Genomic DNA, 22,672 nt, shown 5'->3' with positions numbered 1-22,672 from the left:
TAAGGCTAACTTCAACCCCATCAGGTATGTGCTATTTTGGAGACGCAATAGCCACATCTCAGAAAAGTCAAGTAAGTTGCAAAAAATCTCAATGGAAGGAAAGTGTAAATTCAGGGCTGGGGCTAAGGTCTGTATGCATCTGAAACCTGTGAGCCTTCCCCTCCACCACACTGTCAAGGAGAAACACATCAGGGATAAAGTGGGAACAGAAAATGCATCTGTGTAGACACAGTCTAAGATAATGCTATTAAAGAATTTAGCCTACAAATGGAAGTGATGAGCTGGTTCAAGGCTCTGGAGTGGTGGAAAGCCTGGAGCAATTACTTATAATGAGTGCTCCAAGTCCAGGTAATAGAGCTTAGAAAAAGAAATTCTGGCAGAGCATGGTGGCTCGTGCCTATAATCCCAGCACCTTGGGAGGTCAAGATAGGCAGATAGCTTGAGTCCAAGAGTTCAAGACCATCTTGGGCCACATGGAGAGATCCCATATCTACAAAAAATAGAAAAAGTTTGCCAGTGTGATGGTGTCTGCCTGTAGTCTCAGCTACTCAGGAGGCTGAAGTGGGTGGGAGAGTGGCTTGAACCTGGGAGGTTGAGGCTGCAGTGAGCTGCAATTGAAGCACTGCACTCCAGCCTTGACAACAAAGCAATATTCTGTGTCAAATTAAAAAAAAATCTGCTTGACCTCTTGCACTCAAGGCCAGTAGTATCATCTGCTCTCTGGAGAAGTTAAGCATAGTCACAGGGTGCAGGCCCATGGAGCAGCCTCCAGTCAGCAGAAGAGAAAATACAATTCTTTTCTTGGGGCAACTGTCCTGTCAGCACAAAAGCCCCTCCCACTCGTGCACAAAGGCTACCATTGCCCTTAAGGTAAGTGTAGGCACATGCTCAGCTCCTCTCTTAGCCCTAAATCAAATTGGAATCTTTATCATTTAGGAAGCCATATACTCTAATTGAGATATTACATTAAGTTCTCTGCTTAGGTGAGCTCCATGAATATTGACACTTTGAAGAAAGGTAATAGTTGATGATAGGCCATTATGCCTCGTACAGACATCATTATAATTACTGATTTTCATACCAAATTTTTAAATGCCATACCTTTTCTTATAATGACAGATCAAAAAGTTAGAAATGTACAAGGGACCTATAAACCAAAAAAACTTTCAAGAAATAATTTTAAATAATTTTCAGAATTCTGTGCAGAAATAACATATATTTTATACATTTAAAGGAAAAGCAAGCAATGAGATGTTACTTCTTTTGCTGTACACGTATAATCATTGAATGTCATTCTACACCATCGATACTTCTTTAAGGAGAATTTGTAATGAGAATGGGTCTTGGTGCATAAGGATAAATCCTAGGGTTAAGGAATGTGTCAGATGGTTATAATTTGTCCAAAGATATGAACACAACAGGAGATGTGAACATGGAGAAATGTTTCAGAAAGAAGTGCTGGAAAAAAGAAGGCAAGTTCCATCTGTTTCTAATGGTTGCTGTGGGCTGAACAAATATGTTAGATTAACTCTCAAAACCCTGAGCTATCGAGATGATAAAGGAAGTTGGATCTGAATTAAGAAAACATATTCTGAAATGAATTTTTAAAAAAAATTAAATGGTGACTCTGCCACAGGCTTTACTCCTGTGCAATTTGTGGTTTGGGTTCTGGCCCCTAGATCAGCTGGTTTCCTCTTGTCTCAGAGCTGCCGCCCTCTCCATTGTAAAATATGGATAGCAGGGCTATTATCAGAATGAATGAACCCATCCCTCACATAAGAGGCACTGACTAAAGCCACAGAATCACTCCTTCACACAATTTTTCATAACTTTATACATTAGGTAATTGGGGAACTTTCCAAATAAAATGAATTCTATCAGTTAGTGAACTTAGATTCTGTGCAAATACTGTGCAAATGACAGCAATCATAAAGACCAACTGACCATGACCTTTTTCATCAGGTCTTTCTAGCTATGACCCCTGCCCCACCCTCTACTCTTACAGTTAAATTAAAATCACTATGCCCTTCTATATTGGCCTCTTTCCCTGATCCCAGCTGATCAATCCAGAGATAAGGCAATTTTGTTAAACTGAACCAATGAGAACTTTCCCCTGAATTTGTGGACATGGAACTGGGGAGTATAATTGAAGTCTTTCCCCTGGGTACCAGAATAATAAAATATAAAGCCAAAGAGTTAAAGAGCGCCAAGATCCAGCGACCTGGGGTGCTTCTGCAGTGAGGCTGCTGGGCAGAGAGAAATTCTGATAGGTCAGGTGCCTATCATTTGCAGCCACAGCAGCCCTCAAATCCCCAGCAAGCGGTGGTTCCTGGAAAATCATTCGTGGTTGAATGATAAATGAATTAATGACTAATGATGTGATTTTTAGGACATAAAGGCAGTGTGTAGCCTGAAGTACAATTCTTGTAGCTTTGTCTCTCGCTATTTGTATAAATCAGTAAATAAAGCTTCAAAGAGACTAAACACTTATTTTGAGATACATCAGGAAATATGGATGATACCTCTTGGTGAAAAATGAACAAAAAGATAATAGATAAAATATTATTAAATTCTTCCAGTCTAAACTTAAATTGGTTAATTTTATAGGTGAACCAAGGCAGCACTTTAACTATTTGTCTTTTATTTTGACAAATTATTGACAGTGTTTCTTATAAAAATAAATAATTTATATCCGCTAAGTCATAATTAAAGCTGCACATATAGGAAGATACTGTCATACATAAGATATTTATGGAAAATAATGTGTTGTACTCCTGGTAGCCTGTTCCCTAATGCTATTTAATTTAGAAGTGATACAGGGCCTATTTATAGGTGTAAATGCAATAAAAATAATTCTGAGTTGTGTATCTAGAATTAAAAGCGAAACACATAATCTAGTGAAGGTTAATTACATTAGTATATAACTCCAGATGAATGGGAGTATAGTTATTAAAGCAAAACAACCAGGGAGGTTTTGTGGTGGTGAAAGATTATGTATCCATACTGTTAGTTGCTGAAATCCATTATACTCTTCAACTATAACAATAACCACTGTAATAATAAGTGGCACTTAAACAGCACTTTTCAAATTCAGCATTGTAATACTTTGCATTTATGTGGGCATTCACAGCTAACAGAACACTTCCTTATGCATTAGCTCATTGGAAATGCACTAGAGGACCTGCCAGGAAGGCTGGACAGAGATGATCCTGTCAACTTAGCAGATAAGGAAATCTCTGCTCAGAAAGACCAGACAGATACAAAAGCCCTCACTATTGTATGTAACAGAGCCAGAACCGTGCTTGGCTTTCTTGGTAGTTCACATTCTACTTGAGACTATGCGACTGATGTTGTGTCATTCCATATGGGACATATGTGGCTGTTTGCAGATTGGATGATTGAGCTGTAGGTACTTGAAAACACTTTCTTAAGATATGATGCCTCCTTTACAACCTTTCAAAATCAAGCATTAGTTATAGCAATTATTTTAAGTATATCTCAAATTAATAATGCAGTTTGCAGTTGACAAAGTGCTTTCATATACATGAGGTCATTTGAATCTCATAAATTCATCAGCAGACAGAAGAGACAATCATCATATTCCAATTTTAGTATTAAAAAAAATCCACAACCAGATAGGTTGACAGATCTCTCAAGTTTTCTAAAGCTAGGAATGGCAGAGGGGAAGGGCTGACCAGGGTTTCTGATATAAACCAACTACAGACACAAGGGATCCTCACCTTCCACATGATTCCAAAAAGAGGCCATTAGCCATGCAAATATCATTTTCCTCATAAAAATATTTATCAGATGCCAGCCAGGGGCTAGGATATGGTGTTAGCTCATGTTAACATTGCAGAAGTAATTCTCAGAGTCAAATTTCTGACTTTGAAGCTCCTTTCTTCAATTCTAGTTTCTAGAAGTGAAACAACAGTGATAGCAGAGTGTCTACATGCACAGGTTTGGCTGTCAGTCTGACTCAGATTGAAACTGTCCCTCTGACTTGCTCTGTGACCTTGCACTGGAGATCAAGGTTAACTTTGCTCCTCTGAGCTTTAGTTTCCTCATTTTAAATATTGGATAGACAATCTCCACTTAGCAGACTTGTGTATTTCAGGAGACAAATACGGAAAGAAAGGAAGACTATCCAAATGAAAACAAGCAAAAGCTGTTTAGTCATAGCAAGGGAGTCGGCCACCAGCACTCACGTTTGGCAGAGACTCAAAGACAGCCTGAGGAGTGAGAAAGCTTCATGGTGGAAAGCGGGGAAGAAGCTCTTGGTGTGGGGGAGCTAGAGGTGGCTAAACAGAAGCCTGGACTCCTATGCAATTGGTTAGTGGGGCATGTTTGGCTTTCTCTAGTTGGTCCTAACTTGAAAGTGGGTTGGGGATGAGAATGTGTGATGTATTAGGAAGCTGTCAATTATCTGGGGCTGGCTGTTGCAGGGGTTACTGTTCTGCTTTGGGAATTATTGCTAGGGATAATGGTCTGACTGCCTGCACCTCTGACTTAAGGATCCAGGCTGGTTCCTGGGCCGGATGCTGTAGATAATAGGTTTGTTTCCTGGGCAGGTTGTTTCAAATTACGGGTTAGAGTTCTATTTTTATAAATGGTCTGACAAGTGTTAATTTGTATATTGTATCTCACAAGAGGGTTACATAGATTCTTCCTCCAGAGCACTGATTTCATGGGCCTTCATCCATTTCCCCACTCCCATGCCTGCTCCAGTACCCCAATGTGCAGCTCACAGTGTCATTAGAATTATCTAGATTTCACATTCTTTTGTTTAAAACTCACAACTTTTTGCCTAAAGCTAACTTCCTGATTCCACAGTATGCCTCACAACATCATCTCATGAGCAGAACCTAGACATTTTCTAGCTTAAATGTAACGGCTCTGGGACAAGACGGTATATCAACTGGCACAACTTGGAGCAAGCTCTCCAATTCTCTGCATGCCAGTTTCTGTATCTACAAATGAGGCACACCATAGAGCCTAGGTCATCGATACAGGGTTCTGAGCAGGAAAAGGACTTAGCACCTAGGATGCCTCCTGCCTCTGCTCTCACCTCCGCAGTCAATGACTGGCTGCCTGCTGCAGCTCTGTCCACATCATTACCTCCTCCTCCTTCTTTTTCACTGTTTCATCTATCCAATAGATTTTAGCCAATGATCAGTTTTCAATAAATACTTGTATAATTAATTTCCTTCTGAACATGTGCTGTGTTATTGCATTTATCTACTGTCAAAACCAATATATTTAATGATTTGAAAAGGCATTAAATTCATCTCCAAATTTAGAGAGGAAAGACTGGCCATTTACAGATGTGCAAAGTGGCATGGGCATTCATGAACATAATTAAGCAATTATCCTCTTTTAAGGAGAAACATAACATCCACATGCGTTCCTGAAAGGTTAAAATCAACCTGATTGACACTATAGGAGCCTCTGCTCTTCAGAGAGGGGAATTCAGTGGGCTCTTCCAGTCTTTTGTTGCATTCCAATCTGCAAATGTGCCTCACGTGTAACACCAAAAAACAGAACTGAAGATGGCTCCAGGCATGGTGTGCACCAACATAAAGCATCACTTTGAGAGCATCTGATGTTTAAGAAATTCACGTTGACCTTTGGCTTTCTTTTCCTCAGATATAGGGTCAAAAATCCCCTCTGCAACACCTGTGGATAGCAGATGGGAAACAATATTTCCAACGTGTAGCATTTTGCTCTCTGTTTCTAGGAGTTTGTGTGTGCAGAAGGTAGAGAGGGTGAGGGGACAATGAGGGAATATGATTAAGGGAGGGGATAACCAACTTGGGGATTCAAGGTCTGTTTAATGTACTAAAAGAAGGCATTTTAATTTTAAGAAATTGTGATCTCTCTATTTTGCATTAACTGCTCTTCCTTGGGAAAGGAGTTTTGATGTCACTGTTTTGATTTTTAAATGTTTCAGTTTTGAAAGCAGACACATGCTCCAAAGCTGGAGAGAGTTGTGGGCCTCTGCATCTCGTTGGTGGTCCTCTGAAGGCCAAAGCCCACTTCTGAGCCCAGATGCTGCTGAAGTGCCCACAGTTCTCCCCTGGACCTGCTGAGCCAGACTGGAAGAAAGTAGCAAGGACCCACAGACTTTAGTCAGCAGCCTGCAAACACAGAGTGGAGTTGGCTCTAATAGAGTGTGTACTCATAAAAAGATGTTTAACCTGCATGGGAGACGCCCTATTGTTTTGACCTTCACGACAATTGGGTGTAAAACTTTGAGTAAACACCTTCCTGACACCTATTAAGGGGACTCCGCGGGAGGTGCAGCCATTAATCAGAACAGCCGCAGGAGGCGAGGGCTGCTGATGGAGTCCTGGAAGGATGACTTGGTCCCCTGCAGTTCTCTCTCTTTTTCTTCAAATTAAATCCCAAGGAAATCGAGAGAGAGAAAGAAACTCCATTTAGTTCCTGCTTGCCTCCCAGAAGAAGAGGCAGTTTCAACCTGCCTGTGCCAGGAGGAGGCAGGCATGGGATGGAGACTGCGATGGAGCTTGTCTGTGGCTATTGTGGCTTCTGTTTGATCTCAGGTGGAGATGGGGAAGCAGAACAGAGATAAGAATGTCTCTCCCAAGTGACTGAAGAAGCCAATAAAGCTGACCTTGAGGTGACAGGAACATGACTTTCCTGATGATGCTCCCCACACTGATGGCCAGGAGGGATATGGGTGAAACCCCAAGCAGAGCCCCAGGTGCCTTCCTGGCCAGGATCCTTGGAGGGTACAGCTGCAGAGGTGGGAAGTGTATCCTGGTTGGGTAAGGGTTGTCCTGCAAGCTGGGAGCCTCCTTCTATATTTAGGCCTAACTTGGGGCCATAGAACAGAGGTTCAGAGTAGGGACTGTGGATTCAGGCTGCCTGTGTGCCAACCCTGGCCCTGCCACTTGAAGAAACTGACTTCACCCCTGTGTTCCTCCCCTTCCTACTCTATGAATTGGGTTTAGTGACACCGATATATCAATGAGAGTTTTGGTGAAGACCAAGGCTGGGTATTACTATGAGAGAATCTGGAACTCTGCCTCACCTCTGGATTTCCTTCATATCCTAAACAACCAGATGATGACAAACCTCATTCTGGGTCACTTTGGGAGCCAAGAGAGTTAAGTACATCGAAAAGGACTGGTGTATACTGGGCTTATAGTATGAGAGAAGTAAAATTATAAACAGTTGGGAGATAAAAAATCATTTTTTCACAGTGAAGGGGAAAACATGAGTGCTTGTGTTTTTTCAAGTGGGGAAATGAATACTAGCACCATACCTATGGTTAAGTGAGCTGGGAGCAGACAGAACAGAAGAAAAATAAAAGTTAAAGTCTGAAGAACTCAAAAGCACTTACTATTCAAAGCCATTCTCCAGAGGGCACTGTAAAAGGGGAGTGCCACTGGAAATGCCTCTTATTTTCTCAAAACTTCACTTCTAAACTCCTAAACTCAGAGTTGCAAAACTAAACTTGAATACTGACTTGAATTGCAGCAAAAGTCCCATGAGCAAGACTGCTTAATGCAAGCTGGGTCCTCAACGGCACTGGATGCACTCAGTTCCCACTGTGCTGAGTGACATGACTTGCTGGGGTAAACAGCCTTGGTGCAGCTCGCTCTTGGTCAGTGACGCGTGGGTTGCTGCTGCTCGTTGTTGGAAGTAATCCCTTGCAACATGACTTCTTGTCCACTGTCTGATGGCTTCATCGCCTTAGAAAGCATCCACTTCTCTTTCGCTCTGCAGTTTAAGAGAAAAGGGAAGTCATTTGGTGAAACTTTGGTTTGACTTTCTTTTACTTCAAACCACATGCCAACATTTTTTCAAGTATGAATAAATGCTTATCCAGATTATGATTTAATATTTGTTATTTTATTGAGAACAAATGCAAATTGTGAGCAAATCGGATGCATAAAATTTGCTAGTGAATCTGTCTGATAAACTAGCCTGTTTATTAAATAAATTTTAGCTAAATGTATGCTAGATAGATAGATACATACATACATACATACGTAGATACATGGATAGAGCATCAGCCTTCTGCTTACAGTCAATACCTCTGCCTTAGAGATCACATGCTTCATTTCTCATTCATTATGGCTTTGTATTGCTGTTGTTGTTGCTGTCTTGGTTTGAGTGCCCTTCTCCTTTGCCCTAGTCAGGGTTCTCTAGAGCAACAGGACTAATATGAGAGACGTATATGTGAAAGGGAGTTTATTAAGGAGTATTGACTCACACAAAAGGTGAAATACCACAATAGGCCATCTGCAAGCTGAGGAGCAAGGAGGCCATTCAAAGTCCCCAAACTCAAAGGTAGGGAAGCCAACAGTGCAGCCTTCAGTCTGTGGTCAAAGAGTCCAAGAGTCTAAAAGCCAAAGAATTTGAAACAAGACATTTGAGGGCAGGAAGCATCCAGCATGGGAGAAAGGTGTGCGCCAGAAGACTAAGCCAGTCTTGTTTTTCCATGTTTCCTGCCTGCTTTTATCCTAGCTGCTCTGGCAACTGATTCGATGGTGTCCACCCAGACTGAAGGTGAGTTTGTATCTCCCAGTTTACCTACTCAAGTGTTAATCTCTTTTGGTGGAACCCTCACAGACACACCCAGGAACAATACTTTGCATCCTTCAATTCCATCAAGTTGACAGTCAGTATTAACCATCACACCCCTCAATATAAATATTCTTAACAAAAGTTTTTAACATATTTCCAAATATGTACCTGGATCTAAGCCTACCTCTGCTTGGAAGCAAAGCAGGGCTCAACCCACCAGGTTGGTTCCTCAGTCATTGTCAGACCTCTGTTCCTTCTCCCATCGCATCAGAGAGGCTGAAAGTCACTTTCCAAGAGCTGGAAAGGATCCTGTGACTCAGCTCTGGCCAATGAAGCAGAAGGCGCCTGTCAGCTGGGGGAGTTGGGAGGAATATTTTCTCTCTTTGATGAAAGAAGAGAAGGGTGACAGGAAGCCTCTCACCAAAAAGTCAACAGCCTGCCTGTCATCTCCTTTGTGACAGGGATGTTTATTCTGTAATTGTGGCCTCCACCTCCTCAAGGTGGGCAAAAAAGCTCTCAGAAAAAAAGCCATCCCCATTATGCTGAAGTAGGCCCTGTAGGTGCTCAGGAAGAATCTCTGGCTTTCAGGATGATGAGCAACATGATTTGGCTATGTCCCACCCAAATTTCATCTTGAATTATAGCTCCTATAATTCCCAGGTGTTTGGGAAGGACCTGGTGGGAGATAATTGAATCATGGGGGCAGTTTCCCACAAACTGTTCTCGTGATAGTGAATAAGTCTCATGAGATCTGATAGTTTTATAAGGAATTTCCTCTCTGGCTTGATTCTCATTCTCTCTTGCCTGATACCATGTAAGATGTGCCTTTTGCCTTCTGCCATGATTGTGAGGCCTCTCCAGCCAGGTGGAACTGTAAGTCCATTAAATTACTCAGTCTTGGATATGTCTATCAGCAACATGAAAACAAACTAATACAACAAGTTACTCAAAAACACCAGGCCTCCTAATCCAGGACTTCTTACTAAGTCTAACAAATGTCATTTTTGTAAGGCACTGTTGGTTGAGTTTTCCAAAACAGCCAAGTGCAATCTAATGGAAATACTGGCCTTCCTTTGTGCTTGAGTTTAAAATTCAATGACTGTAAATCAAATATAATGCTCTATATCCATCAATAATATACTATTATCAATTTATTGATATGTAATTGCCCATCCCAGATCTATTATGGAAAGCTTGTTTGCATTTAATTCTAAGTAAATTAGAGTAAGCACATTTCTAACTGCCATGCAGAGCTAAGTTTCACAGTGAACCACTCACCCATGTAGAAGCTGGAAGTCCTGGAGAAGGTTCAAATGCTATTTATTACTCAGCAATATAAATGCAGAAGAGAAAATAATGGGCTTCAGAGAGATACAACCTATGAAACTAGAAAGGAGGAAAACAAATTGAGATACAAGGAATATAAAATAGCATATCAGAAATTAACTTTTCTAAGATAAACATTAAAAGTAAGTTATTAGGATCTGGTTGTGTGCAAAGATGAAATAAGGAGATGTTGACATCAACAGGATCACAAAGCTGAGCCAACCCTGGTGTGGACATTGGGAGCCTGGGAATCACATTGTGGTCGGAGGGCTGGAAAGTCCCATGAATAAGCACATGAGACTGCAAACAGGGAAGTCCTACCCTGTGGGTAAAGTGAAGTCCAAAGAAAATACTCTTTCTGTGGAAATCCCGTATCTAGTGGTTTCCTTTGCTTTTCTGCCTGCCTCATGACCAGACTCAACCTGGAACGTGAGACTAAGAGAAGATAAGAACACATGAGTAAATCAAAGTAATGAGTGAGGATGGAGACTGGCAGCACCGTCTTCCCCTGATGACACATCTGTCTCTTGTTCTTTTTCAGATGAAAGCTGCTATGAAAGTTGTAGATCATACTATTCTCTGGGAAAAACTGACAATTGGCACTTTCTTCTTCCCCCTTCACCCTGCTGGCTGACCTGTGGCATCTCTCCACTTCTCTGTTTATAATTAGAGTCCCCACAATATCCAGGCAGCTTGTTCTTCAGCCCAGGTGTGCCCCGATAGGCACATGCTGTGCTAATCTGTGCAGTGAATATTAATGGATGTTTCCAAAGTTAACTGTTCCACTTTTTTCACACTCTTTCCATATAATTCCTATTCACATCTTTCTTCCACACACTCTTGATTTTATAACTTTAGCCACAAAGAAACATTTTGGTAATCGATCTGATGATGAAGTCACTGAAACATAATTATATTGTAAAAGGTTGTGAACCAAAGTCCACTTTCTACTTCTTCTCTTTCTTTTCCAGAATGTTGACCTCACATGCTACATTATGACCATTGGTAACTTTCCATTTATTAAAACCAAAGAAAATAAGTGGTTCTTCTCCAGGATGTATTCTGACGAGGAATAAAACATGGAAATAAGGCAGTGGGACTCCAGAGCACCTGCCACTCTGCATGACTAGGCAAGCTGTTTCCTGCTCTGTTGCCTGTACCATGCTATCCACTGTGCCTACAGTCACCAACTCACAAGTGACATGCACTTACAGGAATCCATGGGTGCTCTTCTTAAAGTAGAGCACTCAATCTTTCTCTTCTTTCTCCTTCTTTTATTATTTGTTGCTATTGTGATATTTCAAAGCTCACAGTAGTAAACTACAATTTGTCCCTGAAAGTAACTTTGCATAAATCCTGCAAGCAACTTAATTCTTATATGATTCAAATAAAGGTGGATTTGGGTAAAAATTGTCTACAGAAATATTTCTAAAAAGAAAGTTGTGGAGGGCTATCCCAAAGAGGTTGCTTAGGAGGTATTAGCAAAGAGGGTTACAATTGTTTAGCTGAAATGGTGCCTAAGGTAGGGAGCAAGTTAATCTGCTTTCAACTGGTTTCCTCCAATAATTGGATTTAACAGTATATTTTTCATCTATAATTTATTGGGTTCTATACATAATTTTCTTAAATATTCTAGGGGAAAAGTTCACTAAATAATATGCTTTTGGCTGTGTGAATGTTGTATGTATGTCTATATTTATGGTAGTAGAATATTATGACTAAACCTAAAACAATTTAATAGACAAGGTTTAAAACAAAGGCTTAAATTATCTAATATAATTTGAGAAATCATCCATATTTGTCCTTTGAGTAAAAAACGTAAAAGGACTAAGAGATGTTGGCTGACATTTCATAACTAATAATATGTTGAGAATAATTAGCTTTTGTTGATGAATCAACTATAAACTAATCTGTAGAATTAATACATAATTTCTTCAATAAACATTATGAATTCTAACAGAAACAAAGACTTTTTCAATGGGCATAATTATGATCAATAGTCTAAATCATTGATCTTTATCAAAATGTTGATGGTCTGTTTTACACACTGCAAACCAATCTTAATAGGAAAATCTATGCACTTGGTAATAGATTTCTTTACATATTTATAAATAAACTTAGTTTTCTATTATATTATTTAAACTATTCGGAATTTTTTTCATAATTATGTGATCCAGAGAAATGAAGATGCTCATTATTTGTTAAAGATCAAAAGGGAAATATCAAAATTACCCAAATTTTTGAAAATCTAATGTATTTTGTACAGACTTACACATTTACTATTAGATTAGGCTTGCCATCCATAAAGTTGAAGAAAAATATTATTATATTCTAATGTTACATTAATTCAATATGTTTTAGTACAAGATTTATTAAAATTAATTTAGAATATTCTGCAGATTTTCATAAAGGAAATATAAATTTTGACATACATCAAAATGCAATGTGTCAAAAATTGCTTAACTTTTTAATTTTCTGAAATTGAAGGGTATATATTTAAATGAATATTAAGGTCACTGTAGACTATCAAAACAGGGCTTTAAATATTCACTTCAGGAATTAATTTTAAATATAAACCTGTATACTGTATATTAAACATTCCAGTTATAGGAGTATTATTTGTAACCATTTAGCTGATAGACTGACGAATGCTCTAAACAGAGTTATATATTACCCACTAATAAGGGATCAGCAGAGCTGTGATGGACAGTTGGTAGGCTACATTTTGTTTAAAACTGTGTGCATGTTTTATAATTGCAAGTACAAAATGCATATAAGTTGCAATGTTCACTTTGAAGTCTATTCACAAATCATTTGAAATATTGTAGAATTGATCTTCTTAATGATGTGTTTGGCTTTTAATTGTTAGGCATTCTGGCTATAATTCATTCACTCCTAATCTTTGACAACAAATCATTATATTTTCTTGCATGTTTCTGTAATGCATATAACATTAAGACCAAGCTCAGCCTTGTTAAACCATCAGAGACAGACATGTTTTACCCACCCAGAGTATGTCATATTGGTCTGACAAAGTTTACTTGTGTTTAATGATCTGAGAAACATCTTTAATTCAGGCTTTATAGAAACTCCACAATCCAACTTTATATGATTGAACATTACAATATGGAAATTAGAATGATATACAGTGCACTAACTTGTTAAGTGCTACGTTAGACTGCAAACTACAGTTTTCATCTGGTACTGTTCTTGCAGGACTTTTCCTTACTTCAGCTAAAGATGGGAATTCTTTGTCCCACGGCCATGAAAATTAGGCTCACAGACAATTCGAATGGTAAGTAAAACAGAGTTTTATTGTGTAAAAAGGAAGAAAAGAGAACTGTCACCAGAGTCCGTGCAAGAGTACTTCCTACCCAGAGCTTGACTTTCAGGTTCATACGGGAAGAGGCAGGGCCAGGTTCCTCCCAGATGCAAACTCCCGAACTTCCTGAGGCTCCACCTTAGTGGGCAGGCTTGTTGGAGTTTCTCCAGGAACCCACTGCCACCTGGCTGTCTCACTATTCTGATATTATCAGAATTATAATGCTGCTGCACCAGAGAATTCATTAAACCCGTACATGACTAACTGCATGTTGTGGTCTTCTCACTTGGTATCTGTCTCCTTCCCTCCTCAGAACCCTACTGTCCCACTATCATCTTCTTGACTTGCAGAATTGAAACAATCACCTGTACTTAAAAGGAGGAGCTTTTAAGAGAATATTCATTCTCACTGACAGCATTTGCTCAAATTTCAAAACGTATAGTTACCACTTCATTAAGTGCATTTCTGTTACATCAATTGATCTTGGTGATTATTAATGGTTTTTCAGATCTGAGCAATTCTGGATGTTGCTGTAAATGTGTCTGTGAATTATCTGTTGCCCCTCCAGTGAGGAAAGGTATTTCTCCATTCCCTCTCCTCTCCAACAGGGCCGCTTCTGTCCTGGGAATACTGCAAGTTTCAGAGGAGTGTGACATGCAGGCACTGGTCACAGACCACAATATTCTTCCTAAAACACATAGAGAACACCCTCCCCTGTCTCCAGCTGTTAAGGAAGTTACTAGCTTATTCATTTCCCACTCACTGGCAACATGTAAGCTACAAGTCATTTAAATGGTGTCTCCCTCTTTCTTTCCTTCCTTCCTTCCTTCTTTCTATCTTTCTTTCTTTCCTTTCTTTCCTTCCTTCCTTCCTTCCTTCTTTCTATCTTTCTTTCTTTCCTTTCTTTCCTTCTTTCTTTCATGGCGTCTTTCTCTGTCATCCTGGCTGGGGTGCAGTGGTACCATCTCAGCTCACTCCAGCCTCCACCTCCTGGGTTCATGCGATTCTCCTGTCTTGGTCTCCCTAGTAGCTGGGATTACAGGCACCATGCCCACCTAATTTTTGTATGTTTAGTAGAGATGGGGGTTTCACCATGTTGGCCAGGGCAGATCACTTGAGGGCAGGTGATCTTAACCTCCCAAAGTGCTGGGATTACAGGTGTGAGACACTGGCCCTTCTTTCTTTTTTTATACTTTTTAAATTGTGGCAAAAATACATGTAATATAAACTTTTACCATTTGAACCACTTCTTAGTGTACATTTTAGTGGCATTCAGTGCATTCATATCATGGTGCGACTGTCACTGCTATCTATCTGCAGAACTCTTCCTTTGCAAAATCAAAATTCTGTCCCCATTAAACAATAACTCCTCATTCCCTGTCTGCCTATTTTCCTTTTCCCCTTTTCTTTATGCTGTTTTATCACCAACTTTTCCTCACTATAATTTGTAGGACATTGTAAAAGGAGTCTAAGAAATTCTCTATAAATTAGTCACACTTACAGGTCAGTCCCAGAGGACAGTATTAAAGATAGCTCCAATTAGCTCATTCACAGTAGCCAGATCTGAGCCACCAAGAAGCACTGGATGATAGGCTGATGCAAGGTCAGTTCATTTTTATTTCCTAGATGCCGTCCAGTTCTTCATTCTCATACCCCAGCCCAACTCTTCTTTTCTGTCTTTACATAGGAAAAATATGACATAAAAAGAACAGTAGTGTTTTATATGCAAAAGCCACGTTTTTCTTCTCATGGTATTACTTTACTGCAAAGTTTCAGTTAAGTGTTCAGAAAACCTTTTAATATTTTTATTTACTAAATATGATTTCAAAGATAATAATTTTATTAATTTCAGAGAGGTAGGCTTTTCACAATTACATCAATTCCTTTATCACCAATTCCAATTATAGAAATAAATGTTACAGTGGTATTTGGCATATACAAAAATTAAGTATGGCATTCCTTTTTTGTTACTAGTGTTTGAAAAATAGTAGCCATTTTTGGATTAAGCATTTATGGGTAAGAGGAGAAATAATATAAGAGAACAGAAAGAGTATTTATACAATGCTAGGTATGTGTTCTTTTGACTATGGTTATTGAATGATCTTTAAAAACACTGTGACAAAACCTTTGATGATAGTTAAGATCAGTGCTATGTGTAAAACTAAAATGACATATTTATACATTGTATTTCTGTAAAATTTAAAAGGTCATAATGGCCCAAACTATATAGTGAAAGCCTAAAAAATAAAAATAAAAAAAATAAACCTAAAAGCAGAAAGTACTGCAAAACAAGGCTGATATATTGAAAAATATCAAAATATTTGTTTAGAACCTGTGCGTAGCATAGATTTATATAATGCCAAAAATGGCATATTTAATTGTGTGGGTAGCAATGTCCTAAGTTAGGATCATAAATAAATCAAAGGAATGTAGACCCATTGAGAAGGCTACTGACAGAGGTGTAGTTAAAACAATAAAGGTAAAATGCAATAATCCCTCAGTCATTGCCTGTGTTCCACTTAAGAATCATATCATTTTCATATCACATTTATATGAAAGTGTCATTCCTGAAAAACAGTAGGACATCTGAAATATAATACACAGATGTCTTGAGCAAATACACAGTCTTCCATATCCTTCTTCCATATCTATCCTTTTAGGAGAAGGTCTCAGGAAATTTCCTTTTTAGGTATTTCAGTTGTGAAACAGCTCTTATCAAATCTGGTTTAGTGTAAAGTGATTGAGGCCTTTGTCTGAGGACGTTGATGCCGATGGTCTCTTAAGCTTCCTTAAGGACATCAAATTCAGATGCATCTAAAGAATGTCAGCAATATTTTAAAGGACATATATATAAACTATCAATATATTCTGTTCTAAAGATATAAACAAATAATATTTATGACTTAAGCTTCAAATTTATTTGCTGTTTTTACTTAACTGCTCTTTTTTTTTCAAATATTGTACGAAGATTTCATGGCTTCTACCATCCTTTTTCAGGTCAGGGAGAAATTTACTGGTATAAGTAATATTTTCTGTGGTTAGTATGGATCAATATTGCATAAGCTAAAAAGTATCTATTTTTCTCTTAATAATTTGTTGTATGTTTCTGCATATAAGTCAAATCACTCAACAACCAAACTCATTTCACTTGAACCAGAAATATAATATTGTAAAACAGTACTAAAAGGTTATACGTATGATTGCAGTGGATTTATATGAAACACAATTGAAAATTAACTCAAAACACTGATAGAAATTGCATAACATGAATGTCAGTGTTTCCGGTCATGCAATGATAACCTCAAAACACTTCCCTTACTTTATGTGGATAACGACAGCTGAAGGCTGTGTTCACTATTCTGCGTTTAAGAAACAAACATTTTTATCAGTTTGAGAAATGATTTTTTTTGCAAGGAAAATTTATTTTGCTTACTGAATTTATATAAAGTTTTCAGGTATTTTATTCATAACTTTCTACATTTGTATATTGACTTTTTTTTTTTTTTTTTACTGATTTCTCCTAAGAACTCCACATTGGGATGTCAAAAACTATGCTTGCAGAAATGAAAGTATCCTCATTATGCTAATTTAACTTCCACTGATAGGCATGTTCTGTTTTATAAATTACATCCTCTTGTCAGAAGTCAAAATGTATTTAAATAACTTCATGGAAATTGTCACCAGGATTTAAAACTGTGTGCCTTATATGCCATTGTTATTTTAATCCATGAGTTTGTAAATGGACATATATTTATTTAAAAATGTGTACATGGTTATTTTGCTGCAAATTTTATCTAAATGAAACTGAAATGCAAGTGTAAGTTTTATGTGTATTTTGATAAAGTTTTGCATTTTAGAGACGTATTTTAATTTTCTAGTTTAATAAGATATGCTAAATAGCATTAGTTGCTGTATATTTTAGTGCCAACAAGTTTGTTTCCTACATACTTGGAATTTTCCTAAAGGGTAAAATAAATATACATGTTTTCACAAAATTATTAAAATATCAAAAATTAAAATGAAAAGGGGATTTGATTTATGAAAATCATTTCCTGTTCACCATGATAAAAAGTATTTCAATTTGCATGTACATGTCATATGCTGGAAAAACAAAATACAGTCTCATTGAAATTGAGAATATTTATAAATATCTAAATATCAAATAAGGGCTTTTTTATGTGAACTAAAAAAATTTAATAGTTTAAACTTACTATTTAAACTATCAGTAGAAATCTGAAAAAGAACATCAGGCATACACTGACAGGATCATTTTATTAGAGGAAGAAAGATATTACATTTCCTTTTCAACCATGCCTGATAAAAGATCAGATTTCATTTTTTTAAAAAGTGTGTCCTGTACAGAGCATTTGAGTTTTGTACTTATTTGATTTTACTTTTCAGAATGACCAGTACTGCTGTTAGAGTAATCTTTGATGTTACAAAAAGTGGAAAAATCAAAGTGAAGAGCTAAATCTGTTCATTTTTCAAACATATTAATCTTGTCAAGATAATACATAAAAATCAATCCTTGAAATTTTTTCCAGAGTTCTTTCTTTTCTCTTTTATCCAAAATATGAAACCACTTAGGAGGATAAAGCAATATGAATGACCTCAGTAAAAAATCCTAAGTTATATTTTGACTAAATATATTTTAAAATGGCCCAAGCGGACTAAGTTTTCCTGAAATGATGTTTGTGTAATTATTGGCATTTGTCTTACACACTCAGCTCATATGTATGGCAGACCGAGAATTTCTTGTAAGGCTTTTTAAACAATTCAACTGAGTTTCAAACCCCTGACAGTAACAAATACAAATTGCACCAACCCCCCAAAAAATTGTTGGGGCTAATTTTAATATTAATGAATTCTTTACAACCTCAGTTCAGCGGTTTCGATTAAGCTTTAATTAGTAGCCAGAGGGGGATCCAAAACAAAAATAAGGAGTTGAATTGCTAATTAAGTTAGTTTGATGAGGTAGACTTTTAGTAAAAGACTGGTTGTTGTTAACTGTGCAAGTTCTGACAAGCTAAAAATACTAAAGATTATCATTATTGTAACTAACATTCGACATTACCACCAGCTCTCTGCACAGAGCAGACAGTTCATTAGAGTCCCATGCTTTTGTCTGTCACCACTGGAATTAAAGCCTTGTTAATAAGAGAACAGTGAATGGGAACAAGAGTCCAAGACAAGCCCATGGAACTTTAACTTTGATTGGTTATAAATTAACTAGTTATTACACCCAATTGAATACATCTATTCACTAACAATTCCTTTTTTTTGCGGGGGGGTCATTCATTGAAGTTTCTACAAAGATCTTACTTATTAGAAACTGATGTTGCAAAAGAACTTGCTTTCCTCTCTGTTGATGGTGAATATATTTTTTCTTTATGTTCAGGTTCTGACTGACTTCCAAAATTTCACTATTTCATAATGAATTTGAAATTCAAAAAGAAAGCTAAAAACAAGGAAAACCTACCCACTTTTTCAAGATAGTATATACCTACTGCTAGACTTCTGCTGATAATCATTGTATCTGAAGAACACATAACAATATTTGAACACTCTCAATAATAGGTTTTATTAAAAAACACTTGGATGATTATTTTTTCAAAGCTGGAAATTAACTCGTTAGTAGAATTGGCTATTCCTAGTACAATTTGAATGCTCTCCTTGTACCCCAAAGACCACTAATTATCCTCCTGAAAGCTCTCTGGTGATGGGGATTCGCCCAGACTGCACATGAGGAATGTGAACTATCTTTCTGAGGATTGTGGAGAATGTAATTTGATTTCTCCATACTTCAATGTTTTCTATAATTTGTATTTTATCCTTTTGCTTAAGGTTTCAAAGCCTACAAACCCAATAACTTAGGGATAAGAGAAGACAGAAAAATAAATGATATTGTTTCTGCGGTATTAAATATAAGCCTGGCTATCGGAGCTGCATGGCGGTCACGAATCGTAATCAGGTACTTTGACTTCACGTTGTTTTGTTTTATAATAAGGTGGTTGCCATATGTTGGAAAACCTATCCGCCTGTATCTGAGGGGCTCCGCACCCCTGTAACAAATCCAAAAACTCATTTTATAATACCTTAAATCTACCCATTGTAATGTAGCTCCACAAGTGTAAATCCACATCAAACTTTGCTCATGAATGTGTCTAGAAGATTACGTATATTATCACTGAAAGCTAAAGGGAAGCAGTGAATTAGAATGCAGTGGATCTAATAAAATAACTTTCAGTAAATCTTCTTTTAATGCATAGTTTACAATTTTCTTTTCTCAGCATGAAACTGATTAAGATCCCCCTTCTAAAGAATATTTTTCCCCTCACATAGACGCATTGTTTAATACAGTTACAGCCCCCAATACTTGACAAATCAGAATTTCAATGCTGCAAATGTAATGCTTGTTTAACAGCGGCAGAGAGTATTAATCATATATCTATTTGAATGTAGAATAGGTTCCAACTATCGTATTTCACATGGTGCAGCAACTGAACACACATTCTCTTAGTGGTGAAATCTTCAGTGTAAGCAAGTTACTGATATCTGCTGGATGAATTTAGAAATCAATGCACATGTTTAAATGGTCCATTAATTGTCACTTAAGAATCACAATTTAAATAATTAGATATTAGAAGTTAAAATATAAACAAGTAATAGCATAGTAAAATGAAAACTAGAGAAGACTTTAAATCAACACTCTAGGTTTCTAAAGATAAATTATCCTCTGGAAATCTATAAAATTAAGTATGAGAATTAATCTCCAGCATTTAATTTTGTTAAAATTTTCTCCTTAAGAAAATGCATAATGTAATCAGTTTGACGCAAGGTATATGAAATAAAAAATAATCAGAATATTACAACCTTATTTAAATATCTAGCACATAATCTATGAATTGTATATCTGAGATACCACATTAATTTGTCCAGTGAGTCAAAGCAGCTTAAAATATTAACAAACAAAAAGTCAAACCTTCTTTTGAAATAATTTTTAAAAAGGTAATGAAGGTTTCATCTTATCAATAAATTATTTTCTAGTTTTTATATAGACAAAATCTAGAAACACAAAACACTGATTTTAAAAGTAAAAAGTGATATTATTTTGTTATTTTTATTATAAAATACAGTACCTCTAGAAACCTTATTGGAGTTTCATTTCATTTTCTTACCAACAGGATATTAAAGGATGTTACTTAAAATGGGATTTCTTCTTTTGTCTCAAAAGAGTATTTCTGACTTCAGACATAAAAAGTCAAAAAAGGGGCATACCAAGAGAGATACACTCTGAGGAGCTGGGGTGCAAAAAGTACCTAAATTGTTATAATACTACAGTGTTATGAAATTTATTTTATTGATGATTTTAGTATTTTCTTTTCTCATGACATTTCATATTTTTATTTATTTTACTTATCAATAGAACTGATGAGATATACATTGAAATATTCACCCATTTAGAAAAAAAATTCAAATATGTGTCCTAAGGCAGCATCATGGAAACAGATAAGACGGGGATGGGCTTCCTCTGTCCATCAGGGCAGATAGGTTTCACTCTGCAGAACGAAATCTCTTCCTGCTTCTTATCTTCAGCTCTGGAATCCCATAAAGTCATCTGAGTTTTACCATATGTGAACTTGAGGAAGTAGATTACCTTGTATGTTAATGTGAACTATCCTCTAAGGATCAGATTGTTTTCACATCTGCCACCTCCACTGCCACCTCTGAAAATGGTCACATTACTACCTCTGATGGTGCTCATGTCTGTCCAGATACCCAGAACTTCACAAGATCTAGTGTTAAAAGTAGAGAGATCCTTGAGAAAAACAAATAATGAAAACCGTTTACATTACATTTTACATGATTAGATGATACTTTCATGTCAAGGAGTTTCTCAGGAATACAGAAATGTAGAAAAATAAAAATAAATTTCTCTTTTCTACTAGTTATCTAGCTATATATTTCTAAAAGAAGCAACTGTTCTCTTTTGTGTGGGTATAGCATTTTTAGGTTTCTAGAGATAGCAGGCCTTTTTTTGCTGTGATCCCAGGGAAAAGAACCTACATGAGATTTTTTAACCTAATGAAAATAATAGAATGGCTTGTTGCTCAGCTTTCGCACTTGCCTAATGTATTCTTAAGTAAATGAGACAGCTGCGTCATGGAAAAAGCATCCTTTAAACACAATCACCAAGTTGATAAAACTACCTCCGGCATTAGATGTTCAGGAAAGTGAGTACTATAGGGATTTTGATAACTCTACCCTGATGTTGTTTTAGAGATTTTTACATTCTTGTATCTTAAAGGTTTATTTGGTCTATAACTTTATAATAACGGCATTATAGTGAAGTTTCTGTTTACATGTGTTATTGTATTTTATCTTCAAACCACAGGAAGAAGACTAGCATTTCTTAAGTACTTATTACAAGACTTAATGCTAAGTCTAATTCTATGTTAAAACTTTTCAAATGATTATCTCAGGAACCTTTAAATAAAGTTTTTAGACCAACTTTGTGTCACAGCTTAGGAAATATTCACAAGAAGGTTATTAACATGTCCAGCTATGCCCAGGTGGCAAATCTCTCTCTGAGCGTTGCACTCCATTGCCACCTCTGAAAATGGTCACATTCATGCCTCTGATTGTGTTATGTCCACCCAGCTCCACAGAACTTCACAACAAGATCTATTATACACAGGAAAGGAGATAGCAAAGGGGGTTCCTAGGCGTTTAGAGCTTTAAAGATTTATTTGGCAGTGTGGTGGTAAAAGTGGAAAGCCACCTTTCAAAAAGATTTTTCTTACTATTTTGACATCAAAAGAAAGGAGATAAACAATCACGTCTCTTTGTCACCAGGGCCATAACAATTTTCTTCACTCTTGTAGACCACCATCTGGTGGAGTATCTGTCTGTCATACTACAGGGTTCATAAATATTTGCGGATGAATGAATGAATAAATGAATGAATGAAGTACCTCTCTGAAATCAAAGGCAACTGTTACATAAATTATATAACCACACACAGAGGAACTCTGAAAACGTCCCTTTTCTGGAAATGCTTCAGGGAGGGATAGTGTTTCAGGTGCTTGAAACATACGAAGAGGAACGAGGGCAGCAGCTGAGGCACCCAGGCTGCTGAGGAATGAACGAGGAGCATTGCCCTGGAGAAGAGAGACTTGGCATGGGCACATGCTCCCTCTGTAGAGTAGGGATGCAACTTCAGAAAGGCCACATGGCCCTCTGCAGACAAGGTAGGGTGTGAGGAAGGACATCTGGCTTTGACTGAAAGACCCGTTTGGCTTGGGGCTCTGTCACTAGGAAGCCACATCTTCTAAGTCTTCTCAACTACACAATGGAGTAAAGTTCATATTAACCTAAAAGCAAGGTTGAAGAGTCACTTGAGGCAACAGGCATGGAATCATTTGTTAAATGGCCAAGTTCAGTGTCAGTGTAATGATTCTTCCAAAG

This window comes from Callithrix jacchus, chromosome 14, assembly GCF_049354715.1.
Source record: "Callithrix jacchus isolate 240 chromosome 14, calJac240_pri, whole genome shotgun sequence".
Lineage (NCBI taxonomy): Eukaryota > Metazoa > Chordata > Mammalia > Primates > Cebidae > Callithrix > Callithrix jacchus.
Note: the sequence above shows the minus strand (reverse complement) of the source record.